The 22,948-nt window shown below is 44.2% G+C and overlaps 1 protein-coding gene across 2 annotated transcripts in view; it reads left to right on the forward strand.

Moving 5' to 3' along the window:
• LOC101479240 (matrix remodeling-associated protein 8) overlaps positions 1-22,948 on the forward strand; it is a 359,831-nt gene that overhangs the window by 270,857 nt on the left and 66,026 nt on the right. The gene's annotated exons all lie outside the window — the stretch shown is intronic.

Here is a 22,948-nt window from a genome sequence, read left to right on the forward strand (position 1 = left end):
TTCAACAATAAGAGCATTACAACGTCCGGACGGGAGAGATGCTACCAGAGGGTCAGGCACATGTCTCAAAATGGTGACGGGTTGCTCAGCTTTTTATAGTCTCTAGTGGCCCCCAGCTAGTCGTAAAAGCCAAAACATCACATTTTTTCTCTGTTACAGCGCCTAAGTTATGACCTCGGCAGTTGTTTCTCTGCTTTCTGTAAGGTGGGGGTGTGGAATGTGGTCTATCTATCTCCCCTGTCTTAGACACAGAGTCTCCTGCTTACAACCTTCTCTTCATGATTCAACAATTAAGCATGTCAAGAAAACAGTGTCACACATTCCCAGCAGATCAAGGATACAGAGTGATGCACATTTATCTAATGAACTAATATGTGAATATGTTCTGTTAACTCAAAAGTATAATGAGAACTACACTACATACAGCTCACACACTCTATATTAAAGGGTATAATGTGATCTACAGCAGTATTCTAATTCAACTACTTTGATTACATATATAAGGTAACATATAATAACAGAATAATCTAATAATTCCCCCTTTTGATCTCTGAAAGAGATCACTTACAACATGCACTCCAGGGTCGCAAGGTCCAGGTTTTCTTGATCATGAGGCCCTCTGTCCCCCTTTAACGGGTGGACCATATGTGGGATGACCTCTGTGTTCACGCAGTTCAGATGCGAGAAAAGTTAGATTTACAACCATAACAGCAGTTACAGATGACTCTCCCATCACTCCCCAATTCTCCCACAGCTTTATTTTGGTGCTCCAGTTTTCCACTCCCATTTTAATGCCCCCTTATACCTTTCAAATGTACTTAGACTAGAAACTCTGTCTAAGGAGCTTTTAACCTTTATTTTTATTGCTGCAGCTACCAGTGTCTTCCAGTTGGGTGATTCTCAGCTTCTTTCTTCGACCTCCGGGGTTAGACCACCCTTTAGTCATTGCACAGTTCTGGGGATTATTCTGCCCCGATTTCAAACAAGGATCTGTGTGTTTTGGGTTCACCGGCGTGTCCCCCTTTTTGCCAAGAGCCTCTCGAACCTCGTTGGTCTGGTGTTCCTGGTTCTCGCCAACCCCTTCATGGTTATTGCTGTGTTTGTGGGCTCCATCTTCTCCAGGAGCCCAAACGTCATGACACTTGACCCCAGTTGCTGTCTCGGCAGTCCCTACATCTGTCCCTGCTGTGAAGGGTCCTCACATCTCCGTGTCCCCGTCTGGTGTCTGTTCCTTTCTCTGCAAGAGACAGAAAACCAAAACACCTCTCTCCCTAGCCTTGATAATCTAATATTGTTATCCATTGTTCTTCTAATGATTCAAATTTGGTTTAAAATATTATGTTCAGGACCTATTCTAATCATAATCTATGTGTGTGTAAAAGAAATCAAAAATTAGTGAACCCTTTCTAAGTCTAACACATTATAAGCTTAAGTTTTACCATAGCTAAATTATTAAACACAAAAATAAAGTCATAAAATGTTCATAACACCATTGTTTGATGTTCGGACTCAACTTCCCCCTTTTTGACACACTCCCATGTGTCAATTCATTGGAGCTAGACAATTAAAAGAGAAGGTTGGTGACATCATATCTCAGAAAGTATCAGAAATTCTCTCGAGTACCGTTGCTCCAGCCTTGTCATCCCTGAGGATCTTCGATCCCGAAAATGTCCCTTCTCCATATGTAATAAAGTCTGTCATCCTTCCATGCCCTGGTAACTGGTCCATCCAGAGCTGTAACATTTTGAAATGTACATACAACAAGCCAAACCACACCTTGGTCACACCAACCCTTTTCTGCCCCGAAGATGTCCAACACCATCTTAGTCTGGACCAGGGTTGTAATAGTTTTGCAATTTTCATCAGTTTTAATCAGTTTTTACCAATTCTTTGCTAGTTTAGTCTAGTTTTTATTTTCTGAAAATCCTTAGTTTCAATTTAGTTTTATTTGTGTTTTGCAAAAATTAAGTGTAACAAAATCCCAGTTCCATCATATCAATCATGCTCTTCTGGTTATCCTTGGGTGTTGAGACTAATAACTATTAACTCTTGCCGCACCGAGTGGTCCTAATTTTGGTTCAAGTGAATTGATAACCTTTTGAAGGCGATTGTTTCACACCTTTATTTAGATGTCCCAGTCCTGTTGTCTCGGGATCCATCACGCTGCCTTATCTGGGGTTAGCTGTTTTCTGGGGATGCGGGTTGAGTGGGTGAGCTCTTCAAGGAGGGGGAGTGTGCTCCCCCTGATGAGGTCTTCTAGGTAAGCTAGGTTAACCTTCTTGTGTGGGCTTTTCAAGTGCACTTTAAGGTTAGTGGGACTTTTAGTTTTATAAATGTCCCTCATGACCCCCTGATGACCCAGTATTTCATTTTTGCACACTGTAGTACACATTTTAGTTTTTGCTTGTAGCTCGCATACTCTACTTGCCACTCCTCTAATTCCTGATGTTTCTTAGAGAGGGCAACAGTACCTTTAAAAGTATATCACATGTGTGGGGGTGTGGCCTTGCCAATTGCTTTGCCCACCTTTTCAAAATGGCTGGCGTGCCCACAAGCACATTTCATGGAAAAAGAAAGGTAATCTTGATATTTACATTTAAAATGTTTTGTTAAACTCAGATTTTTATTTTATTCTTTTTGCAAGTACCCCTCCTCGGTGGCGAGAAACTGTTGGTGTGGTCAAGTGGGTGCTCTAGAAACAAACGCTCAGGACAGAACAGTTATCAGTCATGTACTTCCTACAAATTTTGCATATGTTTTATTTCATATTGATCCTCTGAGTGTAATGGTACATTTTAATTTGAATTTATCCAAACTAAACACAATATTTTCTTTATTTACTTTGCTCTTGTTCTTTTTCAGTACCACATCCTATCAAATGTCCCTGTCGATTATATTCTACATTTAATAACTTACTATTTCAAGTGAGAACCTAAATCACGTGGACCAATGTTTATTATTGCATATCTCTATTCTGAATGTGGCCAGTCATTCATAGGTATTGTTCCATTTTGGCGATTTTCCTCTATAAAATTTAATTGACTTTTTACAGTGGCCTGCTATGGTTAATAGTAACATATTCCAGTCATGAGTGGTATCAAAAGTTTTCTCCACTGTAGCATTTGGCATTCCCAATAATATAACATGATACCTTACTCAAAACACAGCTAATATAGCACAGTCTTCTTAATGCAAACATCGGTAACTCAAAATCAGCAACCACAGTGTTAAGTCTGCAGTTCATACTTATGTGAAGCTAGAGTCTCCTCCTCCAGTCTCTCTTATCCTCCTGCTCCTGAAAAAACAAAACAAAACAAAGCGAAGCATCCACCCTTCTCTTGTCGGCTGGGTGAATTGTTTATGAATTGTTTATTGGCATTTACTAATCCTAAAGTTGGTGCAGTCATTGTCTCAGTATCAAGTCAGTCAAAACTTTTAGTCGTCAGTCCATCACAGTCCATTCACATGCATACCTCCATACACATTCATACCAGATGTTGCTGATAATGGAGTCTCACGCGCAACCTATTCGAGCGTCCATCACCAGCAAGATGACGTCATCATTTTAAAGGAAAACAATTCCTTGTTGTTTTTTGGGCCGGATTGACTCGGTGCAATCCTTTTAGATCAGTGTTCCCTATAAGTGAATTTCTCCCAAGCCAATTACAATCATGGAGAAGCACACTTTGCAACTGTTTACAGTAATAATATTTTATAGCGCTTTAAATTTCAATCTTTCAGGCCTGGTTTAAAGAGCTGATTGTTAAATCATGAACTCACAAAATATCAACATATCACCACCGGTGGATCACACCTCTCAGATATTTTTTCTCCAGTGCACTGTAACAAAAACGAAAACAGACATAACCAACAAAATACTACTAAAATAACACAAACTAGGGCCCGTTGCAGACATGTCCAAGCATAGGAGCACGTTCAGAGAGAGACTGAGATGATAAATGATAAACCTTTTTTATTGGAAGTTAATTTAAGAGAGTTTAAGTAATATTCAATTTCAATCAAAAACAAATTAAATGATGGGGTTGAGTTTTGAAATTTACATTTATCTATATGGCATTTCCCTAATAAGATGGAGCGGCTGAAGAGTGAACTGTCGAAAGTACTGAATATGACGTCACTTATTTATGTGCGAATGTTTAATAATTAAAGTCAGTCATATATCCACAAACACAACAAGCTGAAAGTCTGAGATATATGTATATGTGTGTATATATATATATATATATATATATATATATATATATATATATATATATATATATATATATATATATATATATATATATATATATATGTAAGATAAGATAAAACTTAATTAATCCCTCGGGTGGGTTCCTCTGGGAAATTCGGTTTCCAAAAGCACAGCACCGACAGAAGTTACAGAGTTACAGAATATTTTTTATATTTATATATATATATATATATATATATATATATATATATATATATATATATATACATACATACACACACACACACACACACACACAAATATAAATAAAATATACGAAGGGGATAAATAGAATAAATAGGAATAAAAATAAAAATACAAGTGAATTGCACATTTCAAGTATTGAGGTCTATTGCACCGTTGACTATTAACAAAAGTATTGCACAAAAGGTATTGCACAGTGAGGTGCAGAGGCACTACAGCTTAGTTGTTGCCCCCTCCTTTGTCCTCCTGTCTCCCCTCCCTCTCCCCTCCAGAGAGGAGTTAAACAGTCTGATGGCGTGTGGGACAAAGGAGTTTTTAAGTCTGTTAGTTCTTGTCTTGGGGAGAAGCAACCTGTCACTGAACAGACTCTTCTGATTGTTTATGGCCGTGTGCAGAGGATGCCCAGCATTGTTCATAATGTCCAGCAGTTTTTTTTAGTGTCCTTTTCTCTGCCACTGTCACCAGAGTGTCCAGCTTCATGCCGACCACAGAGCCAGCATTCCTGATCAGTTTCTCCAGCCTGGATGAGTCCTTCTTTGCTGTGCTGCTCCCCCAGCACACCACAGCATAGAAAAGTACTCCAGCAACCACTGACTGGTAAAACATCCTCAGGAGCTTCCTGCAGATGTTAAAAGACCTCAGCCTCCTGAGGAAGTACAGTCGGCTTTGGGCTTTTTTATACAGGTGCTCTGTGTTGCATGACCAGTCCAGTTTATTGTCCACCCACAGACCGAGGTACTTGTTGAGAGAGATATATATATATATATATATATATATATATATATATATATATACACACACACATATATATATACACACACACATATCTCATAATAATCTGACAATACTATAATATTGGCCATATTATATTTACATTACCACAGTGAGATGACTTTAGTCTCATGAACAACATTAACTAATTGTTATTTACTAACTAATCTTAAATGACTGTTCAGCACAGAAATGAAGCCCAACAATCATGTTTTACAGTCCCGTGGTCTCAGCCTCAGATACTCAACTAATCAGATCTACCTTCAGGCAGAGACTCCAATCACTGAGGCCACTTCCACTGTGTGAAACAGATGGAAACAGGCATGAACGTAGACTCAAAATGAACAGACAGTTTCATAACGAACTCATGAATACTGTTGAGATGAAATTATTTGAAGTGTCTCAATGTTATGCTTTATATGAACTAAAATGCCATATAACCATACAATGTAGTATTAAGTGGACACGGCCCTGAAAGTAAAGGGATTAGACGTGGGGGTAGAAAGCTGTAGACTCTCGCTCACACCTGCCTGAGAAAAAGTAGATGAAGTCAAGCTTATTGGATTTACAGGACTCGAACATGTAATTTGAACAAAATAAATGTTTGTCTCTAAGGTGAATGTAATAAAATCATATAAGATCTACATGCAATTTACCAACTTTACACCTCATAACTTAAAACCTCACCGTAAAACAGCCACCATACAACAACAAAACAACAAAAGAAAAACCCAGTCCAAAAGGCAAACCCCCGGTCCAGTGGCAGCAAACACAGTTCCGGCGGCCGACCCGCATCCCGCAGCGGAGCAAAAAAGAAAAAACACCACAAAAGAGTCTTAGGCGGCCCATCAACACAACAAAAGAGTTCAGGGGGCCTACCTCGAGCCCAACGGCGGCGACGTAGCAGCTCCGGCGGACGGCCACGGGACCGGCAGCAGCAGCAAAACAGTTCTGGGGGCCTGCCACGGCTCCAGTGGCGGCGGCACTGCTGCTCCGGCTGCCTGCCACGGGTCCGGTGGCGGCGGCGCTCCTCCTCCGGCGGCCTGCCCCGGGTCCGGTGGCGGCGGCGCTCCTCCTCCGGCGGCCTGCCCCGGGTCCGGTGGCGGCGGCGCTCCTCCTCCGGCGGCCTGCCCCGGGTCCGGTGGCAACGTCGCTGCTCCGGTGAGCAACAGCGAGGCGCGGCACATGGTCCATGACGCGCCGATCGCTGACGTGGACGCACTGGACGTGGATGGCGTGGAGGCCGCGCTAGACGTGGATGGCGTGGAGGCCGCGCTAGACGTGGAGGTCCCTCCGGTTCGCTGACCTCCGGCTCCGGCTGAGCGGGTCCCTCCTCGGCTGGCAGCGCCGGTTGTTCCTTCCGCTCGCCGAGCTCCTCTGCTGGCGGCTGGCAGCGCCTGTTGTTCCTTCCGCTCGCCGAGCTCCTCTGCCGGCTCGCTGAGCCGCTCCGGCTCGCAGGGCTCCTCCTCCGGCTCGCTGAGCCGCTCCGGCTCGCAGGGCTCCTCCTCCGGCTCGCCTAGCTCCTCAGCTGGCGGTGCGGGTTCCTCCGGCTCGCCGGCTGGCAGTGAAAAAGATGTCGGAATGGTGGCTGCAGGCAGATGAGACGATGGCGGTGTTACAGCTGCAGATGGTGAAGCAGCGAGTGGTGTGGGGACCTCTGACCGAGGTGATGTTACCTGCGCCGTCAGCTCGTCCACTGCAGACACAAACACGGTGAGGGGAATGGAAAATTGTCCGTACTACTCACCACAGCCGGCTCTTGAGATGTCTGTGGATTTGAGGAACGCCGGCGGCGTCTCAGGCTGTGAATCCACCAGCTGTCCGGGCCGGTGAGCAGCCTGAGGAGGAGAGTGGAGGTGGAGGGTGGAAATCAGGAAGTCCAGGACTACTGAATTAAGGGAGTCCACCAGCCAGGGGAATTTAAACAGCGTCTCCTGCAGCCGCCTCTCCACGGCGCGACGCAAACCTTCCGCGGGCTTCTCCCACCATAACTCACAGAGTCTGTAAACCCTGTCCATAACCTCCCTCCCGAGCCTCTCCTCAGAGACCGCTGGGTCCATGCGTGGCGGGATCATTCTGTCACAGTATGGCATGGCACACCGTGGAAGGAGTGGGGAAGGAGGACCCAGGCGCGGTGCTCTATGTATAAACAGTGTGTTTATTTACAGAGTGGAAAAAAACAACAATAAATCCCAGTGTTTTCCCAGACTCCCGTGTCGTGTCTCTGCGTGAATAGTTCGTGTCTCTGTGCTCTCCGCTCCCGTGTCAGCACCCCCCGGTGCTCGCTGCTCTTCGTGCCTTCCACGCTCCTCCTGCGGGAAACAATAGACGCAGCCGTCAGGACACAAATAACCACTTACACACACTAACTCAATTCAACGGGACGACTAACGTGGAGTCTCAAGGAAATGATCCCGCGTCGGTGGGAGCTCCAAGACTCTCCTAAGTAGCTCCCCCGACGAGCCCTGATCAGCGGCAGGTGTGTGGCTTCGGGTGTGGCCAGTCCTTCCGCAGGGCCACACCCCTCAGGTCTGCAGGTGGCTGAGCTCCATCCTCCAAGCATACCCGCAGACATAAACACACACACTCACATCTACAAGCATGGAGAAGAGCAGCAGCAACACCAAAATATAATAATATAATACATAACTGCTCAGGGATACTGGGTTGCTCAGACCCAGGACCCTGGGTGGTGGGTGGGTCTCATTAGCAACAGGGATGAGACCGACTACAGAAGTGAGGTGAGACGCCTGGCCACGTGGTGTGCTGACAACAATCTCTCTCTGAATGTGGAGAAGACGAAGGAGATTGTTGTGGACTTCAGGAGAATGCACACCCAACATGCTCCTCTGACCATTGACGGAGCGTCTGTGGAGAGAGTGAGCAGCACCAAGTTCTTGGGTGTGCACATCACAGAGGATCTCTCCTGGACGTACAACACCACAGCACTGGCCAAGAAATCACAGCAGCGTCTCTTCTTTCTCCGCAAACTAAGAAGAGCAGGAGCACCAGCCCCCATCATGTACACTTTCTACAGAGGCACCATCGAGAGCATCCTGTCGAGCTGCATCACTGTGTGGTTTGGAGCCTGCAATGCGTCCTGTCATAGAACCCTCCAACGCATAGTGAGAGCTGCAGAGAGGATCATTGGTGTCTCTCTCCCCTCCCTCCAGGACATTTACAGCACCCGTCTTACTAAAAAAGCCCTTTGCATAGCGGCTGATCCCACGCACCCAATGCAAAGCTTCTTCAAGCTGCTGCCGTCAGGGAGGAGACTGCGGAGTCTCCAGGCCAGGACCAGCAGACTGAAGGACAGCTTCATCCATCAGGCTGTCAGGAAGCTAAACTCCCTCCCGATTCTGCCCCCCTCTCCCCTCTTCTCCACCACGGTCTCACTGAACTCTGTCACACACACACACACACTCACTCTCTGACGCACTCACTGGCCTGCTCCAGTCACTTTGTGGAGCATTGGACTGCTTAAGCATTGGACCTCATAAGCCTTTGCTGTTACACTATCTCTTACCGTACACTACTAAATCCCCATTTGCACTATTTGCCTATTTTGCACCACTATGCCTTCTTACTTGAATATTGTATATTGTATATTGCATAGCTTTTTTTGTTATACGTAAAATTGTATTGTATTTATTTAAATTTATTTAAATTTTTACTTTTTAATTATTTTATTTGCATTTTTCTAATCACTAGGGTTTGAGAGTAACGCAATTTCTATTCTGTGTATGTCCTGTACATGTGGCAGAATTGACAAATAAAGTTGACTTGACTTGACTTGACTTGATGTTATGCTTTATATGAACAAAAATGCCATATAACTACTAGAGATGGACCGATCCAATATTACATATCAGTATCGGTCTGATACTGACCTAAATTACTGGATCGGATATCGGGCAAAGTTTAGCCAGGGGGGCCGATATGGCATTGACAGAGAAAAGGGGGCACAAAGACATACTTTTCTTTCTTATTCTCATTTAAAATGTTTAGCTTTTATTAAATAATTATCTGAATCTTACACCCAAAGTTTTAATCTGATGTAAAATATTAATTAATAATAATAATAATGGATTGGATTTATATAGCGCTTTTCAAGGCACCCAAAGCGCTTTACAATGCCATTATTCATTCACTCTCACATTCACACACTGGTGGAGGCAAGCTACGGTTGTAGCCACAGCCACAGTTTTTTCCCACACTGCATCAAATTAAAGTTGATTACGTCGATTAAGCATCATGAGGTGGTGGGTGGGGGGTGGTTAACTATTTTTTTTTTTTTTGCTATTAGTTAGGTTGCTAAATATTTCTGCTAAGTACTCTTTAATATACCAGAATAGGGTATAGGTTTAAGTTTATTAGATTGATCAGTATTGCTGAACTATGAATTATGTTGGGTGCAGTGTATTTTTTTTACATACAGGTATAACAGAATAGCTTTAGTGTTGTACATTGTTGTTTATTTAAACTTGAGTATGAACTTATACAAAATGCAGCAATATATTTAAAAAACTGTTTTATTGATTAAAAAACACACTATATCGCACAGGTGTCGAACTCCAGGCCTCGAGGGCCAGTGTTCTGCAGGTTTTAGATGTGTCCTTGATCCAACACAGCTGATTCAAATGGCTAAATGACCTCCTCAACATGTCTTGAAGTTCTCCAGAAGCATGGTAAGGAGCTAATCATTTGATTCAGGTGTGTTGACCCAGGGTGAGATCTAAACCATGCAGGTCACCGGCCCTCAAGGCCTGGAGTGCGACACCCCTGCTATATCGGATTCATATCGGTATCGGCAGATATCCAAATTTATGATATCGGTATCGGTATCGGATATAAAAAAGTGGTATCGTGCCATCTCTAATAACTACACAGTGTAGTATTAAGTGGACGCTGTTACGGATTCAAATATTGGGGATGGAGACAAGAGGAAAAACCACAATAACAACACTGGTCCGGCCGGGTTGAGTCAAATGATGATTTTAATGATCACACGCGTGGGAGATGGACACCGTACGCAGACAGCATCAGATCTCAAAATGGTGGAGCATTGATCAAACTCTTATAGCCTCTAGTGGCTCCCGCCTAATCATAAAAGCCTAAACATTCACATGCTTTCTCTCACACAGCGCCTAAGCTACAACCTTGGCTCCCTGTTTATCTGTTCCTGCTGAGATGGGGCAGAAAACTCCAGCATGACAGACTGATCAGACAAATAAGGCGATGACTTTCTGCAAACAGTATTTTCTTATAACTCAGCAGTTTAATGCATCATAAAACAATATCATTCCTTCACAATAAATCAGCATTCTAATGTAATGCAAATCAGTTTAACAAATGCAATAGTTGTCAGCTTCTTCTAATTCAGGAGAATAATGCAAACTAAAACTACATAATAATTCACAATCTTTAATTAGGGGTATAACATGGCATAAAATAATATTATAATCCCACAACACGGCCCTGAAAGTAAAGGGATTAGACTACGTGTCCTTGCGGGTAGAAATGGTAAATGGCCTGTATTTGTATAGTGCTCTACTAGTCTACTACTAGTCTCTACTCTACTTTACTAGTCCCTAAGGACCCCAAAGTGCTTTACACATTCAGTCATCTACACATTGGTGATGGCAGCTACATTGTAGCCACAGTTTTCTTGGGGCACACAAAAAGAGGCGAGGCTGTCGGACACTGGCGCCACCGGGCCCTCTGACCACCACCAGTAGGCAACGGGTGAAGTGTCTTGCCCAAGGACACAACGACCGAGACTGTCCGAGCCAGGGCTCGAACCGGCAACCTTCCGATTACAAGACAAACTCCCAACTCTTGAGCCACAATCGCCCAAGAAAGCTGTAGACTCTTGCTCACTCTTGCCTGAGAAAAAGTAGATACACTCAAAAAAGTGAAATCGGGTGGTTATTGCATTTACAGGAATCAAACATGTAATTCAAACAAAATAAATGAGTGTTTCTAAGGTGAACGTAATATGATCATATATGATCTACATAAAATTTACCAACTTAACACCTCTTAAATGTATTCTTGTTGATATGACATGATGTTACAGGAAAAATGATTCTATGTTTCTTTACCTTCTTTTAAATGTACAAAGATGCCTTTTGTCTGCCCTCTGCCTATGGTTAGATTAGTTTAGAATTATCTTTTTAGACTTTCCCAGCAAACACATCTTGTTTCTGGGACATATTGTTTTAGATTGTTTTATCTCTCACAGCTTTCTCCCAGCTCTCTGCTGACGAGACTAGCGCCACATATGGAGTTGTTTATTTTATCTGTTTTGTATTTTCTTATCCTGTTCTCACTGTCTTTCCTATAAAAAGTGCCCAGCCTCTGTACACGGTGTGAGTTGTTCTGAACAGCTTACCCGTGTGCACGTTAAAGCATAAAAAGTGATCTTGTCTCATTGTGTCTTTATTTCTCCTGGGTCTTTTACAGAGTTTTCCCCCAACATTTCTTGGTCCTTCGGAGCCGGAGCGCCTCCATCGTGTCCCATCTCCGTGACCAGTCCACGTTGCTCGTCTGTCGACAGCCCACACACTAGGTTTGTGGTCAAAGACCAAGGGCGTTAAATTCGAGTCTTGGCCAACGTTCTTAGAAAGCGACCCACGGTGGTGGGGCCCGATCGAGGTGGACCAGACCCGGCGACACTGACCAGGTAGATACAGACACACTGACACAATCTTGCGTAAAATCGTATTTTAAATTCAGGGAATTTAAAATAGCGAAAGTAGCTCGTCGCGACTGGAAGCTCCCCACTTCTGTGGGTTTAAAGTAGCTCGTCGGCTGGTAGCTTGGAGCTCGTCGACTGGAAGCTCCCCACTCTTGTGGGTTAGGTTTGGAGCTCTGGGTAGCTCCCCCAGCTGGGTCAAGGGAATAAGTAGCTCGTCTACAGAAAGACTGGCAGCTCCCCTTATTATAAGGGTTCCGATCGCGCGAATAAGTGTGAATGTGAATGTATGTGTGTATTGTTTTAATTAACGGAGCAAGCTGAATTTTCACGGTCCAATAAGAGACTGAGCTGCTCCTACTGTGTTTTTCTTTTACTGCTATTCACTGACGTGCTGGTGAGTTGAGAGAACGGTCGAGTTCCGTCTCGTAAAGTTCACACCGCTTTTGGACCGCGGTAAAGTGAGCCGTCATTTGTGAGCCGCGGTCAAGCCAGCCGCCTCCTATCCACCGCATAAATTTCCTTGCGCTTTTACACCAGTCTTTACGGTAGTGCCTTTTCGCTTTATGTGCCGATTGAAAGCCTATACCCGCGCACACGTGCACGCGCGCGCACAAATTACAATGTAACGGCCCGATACAGTCAATACAATTATGGAAATGTCAGAAATTCATTAAAAATCATCCTGAGTAGTTGATGTACAACTTTCAACACATCCCCCCTCTGGGACACCTACTGTACCTGTGTGCCAGGTTTCAGCCAGATTTACTGTAGAATTCCTCAGAAATTAAAGGGTACTTGTATCCAATGCAGTCGGCCAATACAGTAGAATTATGTCAATTTTCAAAAATTCATTAAAAATCATCCTGGGTAGTTGATGTACAACTTTCAACACATCCCTCCTCTAGGACACCTACTGTACCTGTGTGCCACGTTTCATCCAAATTTACTGTAGAATTCCTCAGAAATTAAAGGAAACTTATATTCAATTCAATACAGTCAATACAATAGAATTATGTCAATTTTCCAAAATTCATTAAAAATCATCCTGAGTAGTTGATGTCCAACTTTCAACACATCCCCCCTCTGGGACACCTACTGTACCTGTGTGCCAAGTTTCATCCAAATTTACTGTAGAATTCCTCAGAAATTAAAGGGTACTTGTATCCAATGCAGTCAGCCAATACAATTTAATTATGTCAATTTTCAAAAATTCATTAAAAATCATCCTGAGTAGTTGATGTCCAACTTTCAACACATCCCCCCTCTGGGACACCTACTGTACCTGTGTGCCAGGTTTCAGCCAGATTTACTGTAGAATTCCTCAGAAATTAAAGGGTACTTGTATCCAATGCAGTCGGCCAATAAACTACAATTATGTCAATTTTCCAAAATTCATTAAAAATCATCCTGAGTAGTTGATGTACAACTTTCAACACATCCCCCCTCTGGGACACCTACTGTACCTGTGTGCCAGGTTTCAGCCAGATTTACTGTAGAATTCCTCAGAAATTAAAGGGTACTTGTATCCAATGCAGTCAGCCAATACAATTTAATTATGTCAATTTTCAAAAATTCATTAAAAATCATCCTGAGTAGTTGATGTACAACTTTCAACACATCCCCCCTCTGGGACACCTACTGTACCTGTGTGCCAAGTTTCATCCAGATTTACTGTAGAATTCCTCAGAAATTAAAGGGTACTTTATTCAATTCAATACAGTCAATACAATAGAATTATGTCAATTTTCAAAAATTCATTAAAAATCATCCTGAGTAGTTGATGTACAACTTTCAACACATCCCCCCTCTGGGACACCTACTGTACCTGTGTGCCAGGTTTCAGCCCGATTTACTGTAGAATTCCTCAGAAATTAAAGGGAACTTATGTTCAGTGCAAGAAAGGCTGAAAGACGACCACCACTGAACAAGACACACAAGCTGAAACGTCAAGACTGGGCCAAGAAATATCTCAAGACTGATTTTTCTAAGGTTTTATGGACTGATGAAATGAGAGTGAGTCTTGATGGGCCAGATGGATGGGCCCGTGGCTGGATTGGTAAAGGGCAGATAGCTCCAGTCTGACTCAGACGCCAGCAAGGTGGAGGTGGAGTACTGGTTTGGGCTGGTATCATTAAAGATGAGCTTGTGGGGCCTTTTCGGGTTGAGGATGGAGTCAAGCTCAACTCCCAGTCCTACTGCCAGTTTCTGGAAGACACCTTCTTCAAGCAGTGGTACAGGAAGAAGTCTGCATCCTTCAAGAAAAACATGATTTTCATGCAGGACAATGCTCCATCACACGCGTCCAAGTACTCCACAGCGTGGCTGGCAAGAAAGGGTATAAAAGAAGAAAAACTAATGACATGGCCTCCTTGTTCACCTGATCTGAACCCCATTGAGAACCTGTGGTCCATCATCAAATGTGAGATTTACAAGGAGGGAAAACAGTACACCTCTCTAAACAGTGTCTGGGAGGCTGTGGTTGCTGCTGCACGCAATGTTGATGGTGAACAGATCAAAACACTGACAGAATCCATGGATGGCAGGCTTTTGAGTGTCCTTGCAAAGAAAGGTGGCTATATTGGTCGCTGATTTGTTGTTGTTTTGTTTTTGAATGTCGGCGAGGATTCCGCACGGCACTCCCCTCCATTCACCTCGCGAATCTCCGCTCTCTTCCAAACAAAGTCGACGAATTACTGCTCTTAAACCGGACTAACAAGGACTTTGCACGCTCTGCTGCCCTCTGCTTCACTGAAACCTGGCTCAGTGAGCGAGTCCCAGACGCTGTCTTAAATCTGCCGGGCTTCCAACTTCACCGGGCGGACCGCGAAACAGAGCTCTCAGGGAAAACAAAGGGTGGTGGAGTCTGCTTCTACATTAATGAAGGTTGGTGTACTGATGTCACAGTGTTACAGAAACACTGCAGCCCACACTTGGAAAGTTTTCTCATCAACTGTAAACCTTTTTATTCACCGCGGGAGTTTTCTTCCTTCATGCTGGTCGGAGTTTACATCCCTCCACAGGCCAACGCGAACAACGCACTGTGCGAGCTGGCTGACCAGATTACTACCCTGGAGAGGAAATTCCCGGATTCCTTTACAATTATTCTTGGGGATTTTAACAGAGCAAACCTAAACTACGAACTCCCTAAATACAGACAGCATATAGACTGCCCCACCAGGGACAACATCATACTGGATCACTGCTACACCACTCTAAAAGATGCCTATCGCTCTGTGCCCCGGGCAGCTTTGGGACATTCTGATCACTGCATGGTCCATTTTATTCCAGTTTATAGGCAAAAACTCAAACGTGCCAAGCCTGTAGTCAAAACTGTGAAGAAGTGGACTAACGCAGCAAAGCAGGAACTGCAGGACTGTTTTGACTCCACTGATTGGACTGTTTTTGAAGCTGCATCTGAGAACCTAGATGAGCTCACGGACACTGTGACATCATACATCAGTTTCTGTGAAGACGTGTGTGTGCCAACAAAGACCTTTTGCACATACAACAACAATAAACCATGGTTCACTCCTAAACTCCAACATCTTCGCAAGGCCAAGGAGGACGCCTACAGAAGTGGTGACAGGGTCCTGTACAAGCAAGCCAGGAACACACTGACCAAGGAGATCAAAGCAGCTAAAAGGATCTACTCCCAGAAGCTGGAAGAACGGCTCTCAGCCAACGACCCTGCGTCAGTGTGGAGGGGCCTGCAGGAAATCACCAGCTACAGACGCCCCCCACCCACTATTGAAGCAAACAAAGACCTGGCCAACGAGTTAAACACTTTCTATTGCAGGTTTGAGACGGACAGACTCCCACGCCCCACCCTCCCCTCCCCAGGGACATTGCTTCAGACATTGACCCCCAACACACCTTCCACCTCTCCCCCCTTCACCCTGCCCCTCCCCAATCAAGACTCAACGACCACCCCCACCCTCCCCAATCCAGACTCAACGACCACCACCACCCTCTCCAACCCAGACTCAACGACCTCCACCACACCTCTCACCCCCCTTTCCTCCTCCCTGAAACTAAGAATACACACTCAGGATGTGAGCCGACTATTCCAGAAACAGAAGCCCAGGAAAGCCCCCGGACCAGATGGCGTCTCACCCTCCTGCCTCAAAACCTGTGCTGAACAGCTGGCTCCCATCTTTACTCGCATCTTCAACAGATCCCTGGAGCTGTGTGAAGTTCCCTCCTGCTTCAAACGCTCCACCATCATCTCTGTTCCCAAGAAACCCACCATCACAGGACTGGATGACTACAGACCTGTCGCCTTGACGTCTGTGGTCATGAAATCCTTCGAACGACTGGTGTTAGCCCATCTGAAAGACATTACAGGCCACCAGCTGGACCCTCTGCAGTTTGCCTACCGGGCAAACAGGTCAGTGGATGATGCAGTGAACACGGGGCTGCATTACATCCTGCAACACCTTGACTGCCCGGGAACTTATGCCAGGGTCCTGTTTGTGGACTTTAGTTTGGCTTTTAACACCATTGTGCCTGAACTTCTTTCCTCCAAACTCTCCCAGCTCAGCGTGTCACCAGCTACCTGTCAGTGGATCACCAGCTTCCTGACAGACAGAAAGCAACAAGTGAGGCTGGGGGAGATCACCTCTGAAACCCGGTCCCTCAGTATTGGTGCCCTCAAGGATGTGTCCTCTCACCACTACTGTTCTCCCTCTACACTAACGACTGCACCTCCAATAACTCTGCTGTCAAACTCCTAAAGTTTGCAGATGACACCACTGTCATTGGCCTCATTCAAGATGGTGATGAGTCTGCATACCGGCAGGAAGTTGAGCGGCTGGTACTCTGGTGCAGTCAGCACAATCTGGAGCTGAACACTCTTAAGACTGTAGAGATGACAGTGGACTTCAGGAGACATCCCTCAACTCTGCTCCCCCTCACCATATCAGACAGCCCTGTGTCGACTGTGAAGATCTTCAAGTTCCTGGGTACAACCATCTCCCAGGACCTGAAGTGGGAGACCAACATCAACTCCATCCTCAAAAAGACCCAGCAGAGGATGTACTTCCTGAGACAACTGGGGAAGTACAGTCTTCCACAGGAGCTGCTGATCCAGTTCTACACTGCGGTCATTGAGTCTGTCCTGTGCTCCTCCATCACAGTCTGGTATGGAGCAGCCACTAAACAGGACAGGAGCAGACTGCAGCGGACTGTACGGGCAGCAGAAAGGATCATCAGCGCCCCCCTGCCCTCCATCCAGGATCTGTACCTCTCAAGAACCAGGAAACGGGCAGGGAAAATCATCGCAGACCCCTCACACCCTGCACACAGACTTTTTGATCTGCTGCCCTCTGGCAGACGGTACAGAAGCCTGCAGACCAGGACCACCCGACACAGGAACAGTTTCTTTCCCCTCGCCATCTCCCTTCTTAACAGTTGACCTGTCACACTGCTCCCACTGCCAGACTGCAACTGCACCTTATGTACATTTTGTAGTATTCATTCCACCTCATTCATTTCTGTATTTTATGTATATAAGGTTAGATTCGTTATTTATAGTTGGTTTACACAGCTTTGTGTATGTATGTGTAATGTGTATATATAGACACTTGTGTGTGTGTGTGTGTGTGTGTGTGTGTGTGTGTGTGTGTGTGTGTGTGTGTGTGTGTGTGTGTGTGTGTGTGTGTGTGTGAGAGATTTACATTGCTGTGCTTGAGAGCCACCATCTACCGGAACCAAATTCCCTGTATGTGTCTGCACATATACAGTGGGGCAAAAAAGTATTTAGTCAGCCACCGATTGTGCAAGTTCCCCCACTTAAAATGATGACAGAGGTCAGTAATTTGCACCAGAGGTACACTTCAACTGCGAGAGACAGAATGTGAAAAAAAAATCCATGAATTCACATGGTAGGATTTGTAAAGAATTTATTCGTAAATCAGGGTGGAAAATAAGTATTTGGTCACCTCAAACAAGGAAAATCTCTGACTCTCACAGACCTGTAACGTCTTCTGTAAGAAGCTTTTCTGTCCCCCACTCGTTACCTGTATGAATGGCACCTGTTTGAACTCATCATCTGTATAAAAGACACCTGTCCACAGCCTCAAACAGTCAGACTCCAAACTCCGCCATGGCCAAGACCAAAGAGCTTTCGAAGGACACCAGGAAAAGTATTGTAGACCTGCACCAGACTGGGAAGAGTGAATCTACAATAGGCAAGCAGCTTGGTGTGAAAAAATCAACTGTGGGAGCGATCATCAGAAAATGGAAGACATACAAGACCACTGATAATCTCCCTCGATCTGGGGCTCCACGCAAGATCTCATCCCGTGGGGTCAAAATGATCATGAGAACGGTGAGCAAAGATCCCAGAACCACACGGGGGGACCTGGTGAATGACCTGCAGAGAGCTGGGACCAAAGTAACAGAGGTCACCATCAGTAACACACTACAACGGCAGGGAATCAAATCCCGCAGTGCCAGACGTGTTCCGCTGCTGAAGCCAGTGCAGGTCCAGGCCCGTCTGAAGTTTGCCAGAGAGCACATGGATGATACAGCAGAGGATTGGGAGAATGTCATGTGGTCAGATGAAACCAAAGTAGAACTTTTTGGTATAAACTCAACTCGTCGTGTTTGGAGGAAGAAGAATACTGAGTTGCATCCCAAGAACACCATACCTACTGTGAAGCATGGGGGTGGAAACATCATGCTATGGGGCTGTTTTTCTGCCAAGGGGACAGGACGACTGATCCGTGTTAAGGACAGAATGAATGGGGCCATGTATCGTGAGATTTTGAGCCAAAACCTCCTTCCATCAGTGAGAACTTTGAAGATGAAACGAGGCTGGGTCTTCCAACATGACAATGATCCAAAACACACCGCCCGGGCAACAAAGGAGTGGCTCCGTAAGAAGCATTTGAAAGTCCTGGAGTGGCCTAGCCAGTCTCCAGACCTCAACCCCATAGAAAATCTGTGGCGGGAGTTGAAAGTCCGTGTTGCTCGGCGACAGCCCCAAAACATCACTGCTCTCGAGAAGATCTGCATGGAGGAATGGGCCAAAATACCAGCTACTGTGTGTGCAAACCTGGTAAAGACCTATAGTAAACGTTTGACCTCTGTTAACAGGTCACATTTAACTACTGATTTTATCTACTGTTCTGATTTTATCTGTTTTGATTTTATATACTGTTGTTTGTTTGTTTGTTAATTAGTTAGTTAGTTTATTTGCTTGTTTTAATCAATTTTAAATCATGCTTTTTATTTGTTCTTGTTTCTAATGTCTCTGTAAAGCACTTTGAATCACCTTGTTGTTGAATTGTGCTATACAAATAAACTTGCCTTGCCTTGCCTTGCCTTGTTATTGCCAACAAAGGTTATGTTACAAAGTATTGAGTTGTATTTTTGTTATTGACCAAATACTTATTTTCCACCCTGATTTACGAATAAATTCTTTACAAATCCTACCATGTGGATTCATGGATTTTTTTTTTCACATTCTGTCTCTCACAGTTGAAGTGTACCTCTGGTGCAAATTACTGACCTCTGTCATCATTTTAAGTGGGGGAACTTGCACAATCGGTGGCTGACTAAATACTTTTTTGCCCCACTGTACTTGGCCAATAAACACGATTCTGATTCTGATTCTGAGATGTATATTTGTGAATGTGGAGATGTAATGTTGGTTTCACTGGTAAAAATAAATAATTGAAATGGGTATATATTTGTTTTTTGTGAAGTTGCCTAATAATTATGCACAGTAATAGTCACCTGCACACACAGATATCCCCCTAAAATAACTAAAATAAATAAATAAAAAAAAACTACTTCCAAAAACATTCAGCTTTGATATTAATGAGTCTTTTGGGTTCATTGAGAACATGGTTGTTGTTCAATAATAAAATTATTCCTCAAAAATACAACTTGCCTAATAATTCTGCACTCCCTGTAGGTCTGTTGACAGAGCTCTGTACAGGTCTGCTCGAGCTGACCTGAAAAGGGGTCCCACCTGTCCAGCAACAACACATGGCATGGAATAATAGACATCATAAACCACAGAGGCAGAACTGTGAAAACAGAAAACCTGAGTGTGCAGCTAGCAGAGGACATAAACAGCTTCTTTGCCCGCTTTGAAACACCACAACAGCAGCATTCATCTGCCTCAGCCCTGCTCCCATCCTCATCCTCACCTGGTTCCTGCACCGCTCCATTCACTGTAACGGAGCACGATGTCAGATGAGTGTTCCTAGCAGTGAACCCCAGGAAGGCGTCCAGACGGAATACGTGGTAAAGTGCTAAGACCATGTGCCCACCAGCTCACCCTCATCTCCACCAGAATCTTCAACCTCTCACTGGATGAAGCAGCCATCCCATCCTGTCTAAAATCAGCCACAATCATCCCAGTACCAAAGAAGTCTCCCATCACCAGCCTGAACTATTATTGCCCTGTGGCCCTCACACCGGTAATCATGAAACTAGTCCTTCAGCACACCAAGGATTACCTCCCCCCAGAATTCGACCCCCACCAGTTTGCATACCGTGCAAACAGATTCACAGAAGATGCCATCACCCTCCACTCGGTGCTGAGTCACCTAGAACAGCGGCAGAGCTACACCAGAATGCTCTTTGTGGACTACAGCTCACCCTTCCACCACTCGCCCATTGAGAGCCTACTAACTTACTGCATCATAGTATGGTACAGCAGCTGCACTAAGGCGGATAGAGCCACCCTCCCAGCATGTTTGCAATGAGTAGGAGATGCTCTGTATCTCACTGTACAACTGTATAGTGACAAAGGTATTGGGTTCTTTTCTAAAAATTGCTATAAACAGAGGAACCCAAACTGATGAAAAGTGGCGAATATTTTTTTTCAAATGACTATTTTTAGTGGATTTTTGATATAGAAGCAGAATGACAGAATGTTAAAAGAAGTTACTTTTAGTCACTCTAAGCTGGGCATTGCGTTCTCTGGCTGTTCAAAGCCATGGAACTTTAGACTTTCCAAGCAAATAATGATGGCCATACTGATGTTCTTTTCAGTACATTTTACTTTATGTTCATTTTCATTTTTATGATGTTTCTATTTTTACATAATTCCTCCCACATAGCAAAATTGGTATGGCCTGGATCTGTCCCACACAATGTGCTTACACATGGCCTGCGTACCGCAAAGAATGACGGCCCTATGGTGGCCCAGATCTGGTTTACCAGAGGTGGCCCACACATGAGCCAGCACAAGGCCAGTTGCAGACACACTGCTGGCCCTGTGCTGGCCCAGAACAGTTTCAGCTCTGGCCCCAGATGTCAGCCTAATGTGTACCTTAGCCATGTAAGCCATGTAATAACAACATGTGCTGGAACATAATAGTGCAAAAGTAACATGACGAAACTCTGTTCAGACAGTGAATGGACTGATTCTTATACAGCACTTTTTTACTCACCCATATTACTCAAAGTGCTCTATACAACATGTCACATTCACCCAATCAGGCCAAATGTGGCATGCCATCATATAAACAGTGCCATCTTACCATGCCAGAAGTCAGCCAGCAGTGCCGGCTTGACACCAGATCCAGGCAAGACCCGTCTGCTATGTGGGATGACTTGTTCTTTTGGCATTTTAGTTGTGGATTGTGTTTGGACTGTGTCTCTTGCCCTTTCAGTATTGTTTCCTTGTGCTTCTAAGTGTCCCTTTGTTTCTTTTTAGGATATGTAGTATGGGTTAGAGATATTTTGTATGTTGTTTTTGTTTAATAAATCCGCCTTTTGGATTATTCCCTGATGTACCTGAGTTCTGTTATTTAGTGTCACTTTGAAAGGACACACAGCCAGCATTTACATAGAATTGTTCTTTCAATTTTTGATAAAGATTACAGTGAATTGAGATGTAACTTGGCCCAGAGGTACGGTAGGACGCCCAGAGTAAGAAAGTGTTGAAAGTTGGACCTCAACTATTATGGATGATTTTTAATGAATTTTTGAAATTTCCATAATTGTAGTGTATTGACTGTATTGAATTGAATAAATGTTTCCATTAATTTCTGAGGAGTTCTACAGTAAATCTGGATGAAACTTGGCACACAGGTACAGTAGGTGTCCCAGAGGAGGGATGTGTTGAAAGTTGTACATCAACTACTCAGGATGATTTTTAATGAATTTCTGAAAATTGACATAATTCTACTGTATTGGCCGACTGCATTGGATACAAGTACCCTTTAATTTCTGAGGAATTCTACAGTAAATCTGGCTGAAACTTGGCACACAGGTACAGTAGGTGTCCCAGAGGGGGGATGTGTTGAAAGTTGTACATCAACTACTCAGGATGATTTTTAATGAATTTCTGAAAATTGACATAATTGTAGTTTATTGGCCGACTGCATTGGATACAAGTACCCTTTAATTTCTGAGGAATTCTACAGTAAATCTGGCTGAAACCTGGCACACAGGTACAGTAGGTGTCCCAGAGGGGGGATGTGTTGAAAGTTGTACATCAACTACTCAGGATGATTTTTAATGAATTTCTGAAAATTGACATAATTGTAGTTTATTGGCCGACTGCATTGGATACAAGTACCCTTTAATTTCTGAGGAATTCTACAGTAAATCTGGCTGAAACCTGGCACACAGGTACAGTAGGTGTCCCAGAGGGGGGATGTGTTGAAAGTTGTACATCAACTACTCAGGATGATTTTTAATGAATTTTTGAAAATTGACATAATTCTACTGTATTGGCCGACTGCATTGGATACAAGTACCCATTAATTTCTGAGGAATTCTACAGTAAATCTGGATGAAAATTGGCACACAGGTACAGTAGGTGTCCCAGAGGAGGGATGTGTTGAAAGTTGTACATCAACTACTCAGGATGATTTTTAATGAATTTTTGAAAATTGACACAATTGTAGTGCATTGGCTGTATTAGATTGAATAAATGTTTCCATTAATTTCTGAGGAATTCTACAGTAAATCTGGATGAAACTTGGCACACAGGTACAGTAGGTGTCCCAGAGGGGGGATGTGTTGAAAGTTGTACATCAACTACTCAGGATGAT

This window comes from Maylandia zebra, linkage group LG3 (assembly GCF_041146795.1).
Source record: "Maylandia zebra isolate NMK-2024a linkage group LG3, Mzebra_GT3a, whole genome shotgun sequence".
NCBI classification, from domain to species: Eukaryota; Metazoa; Chordata; class Actinopteri; order Cichliformes; family Cichlidae; genus Maylandia; species Maylandia zebra.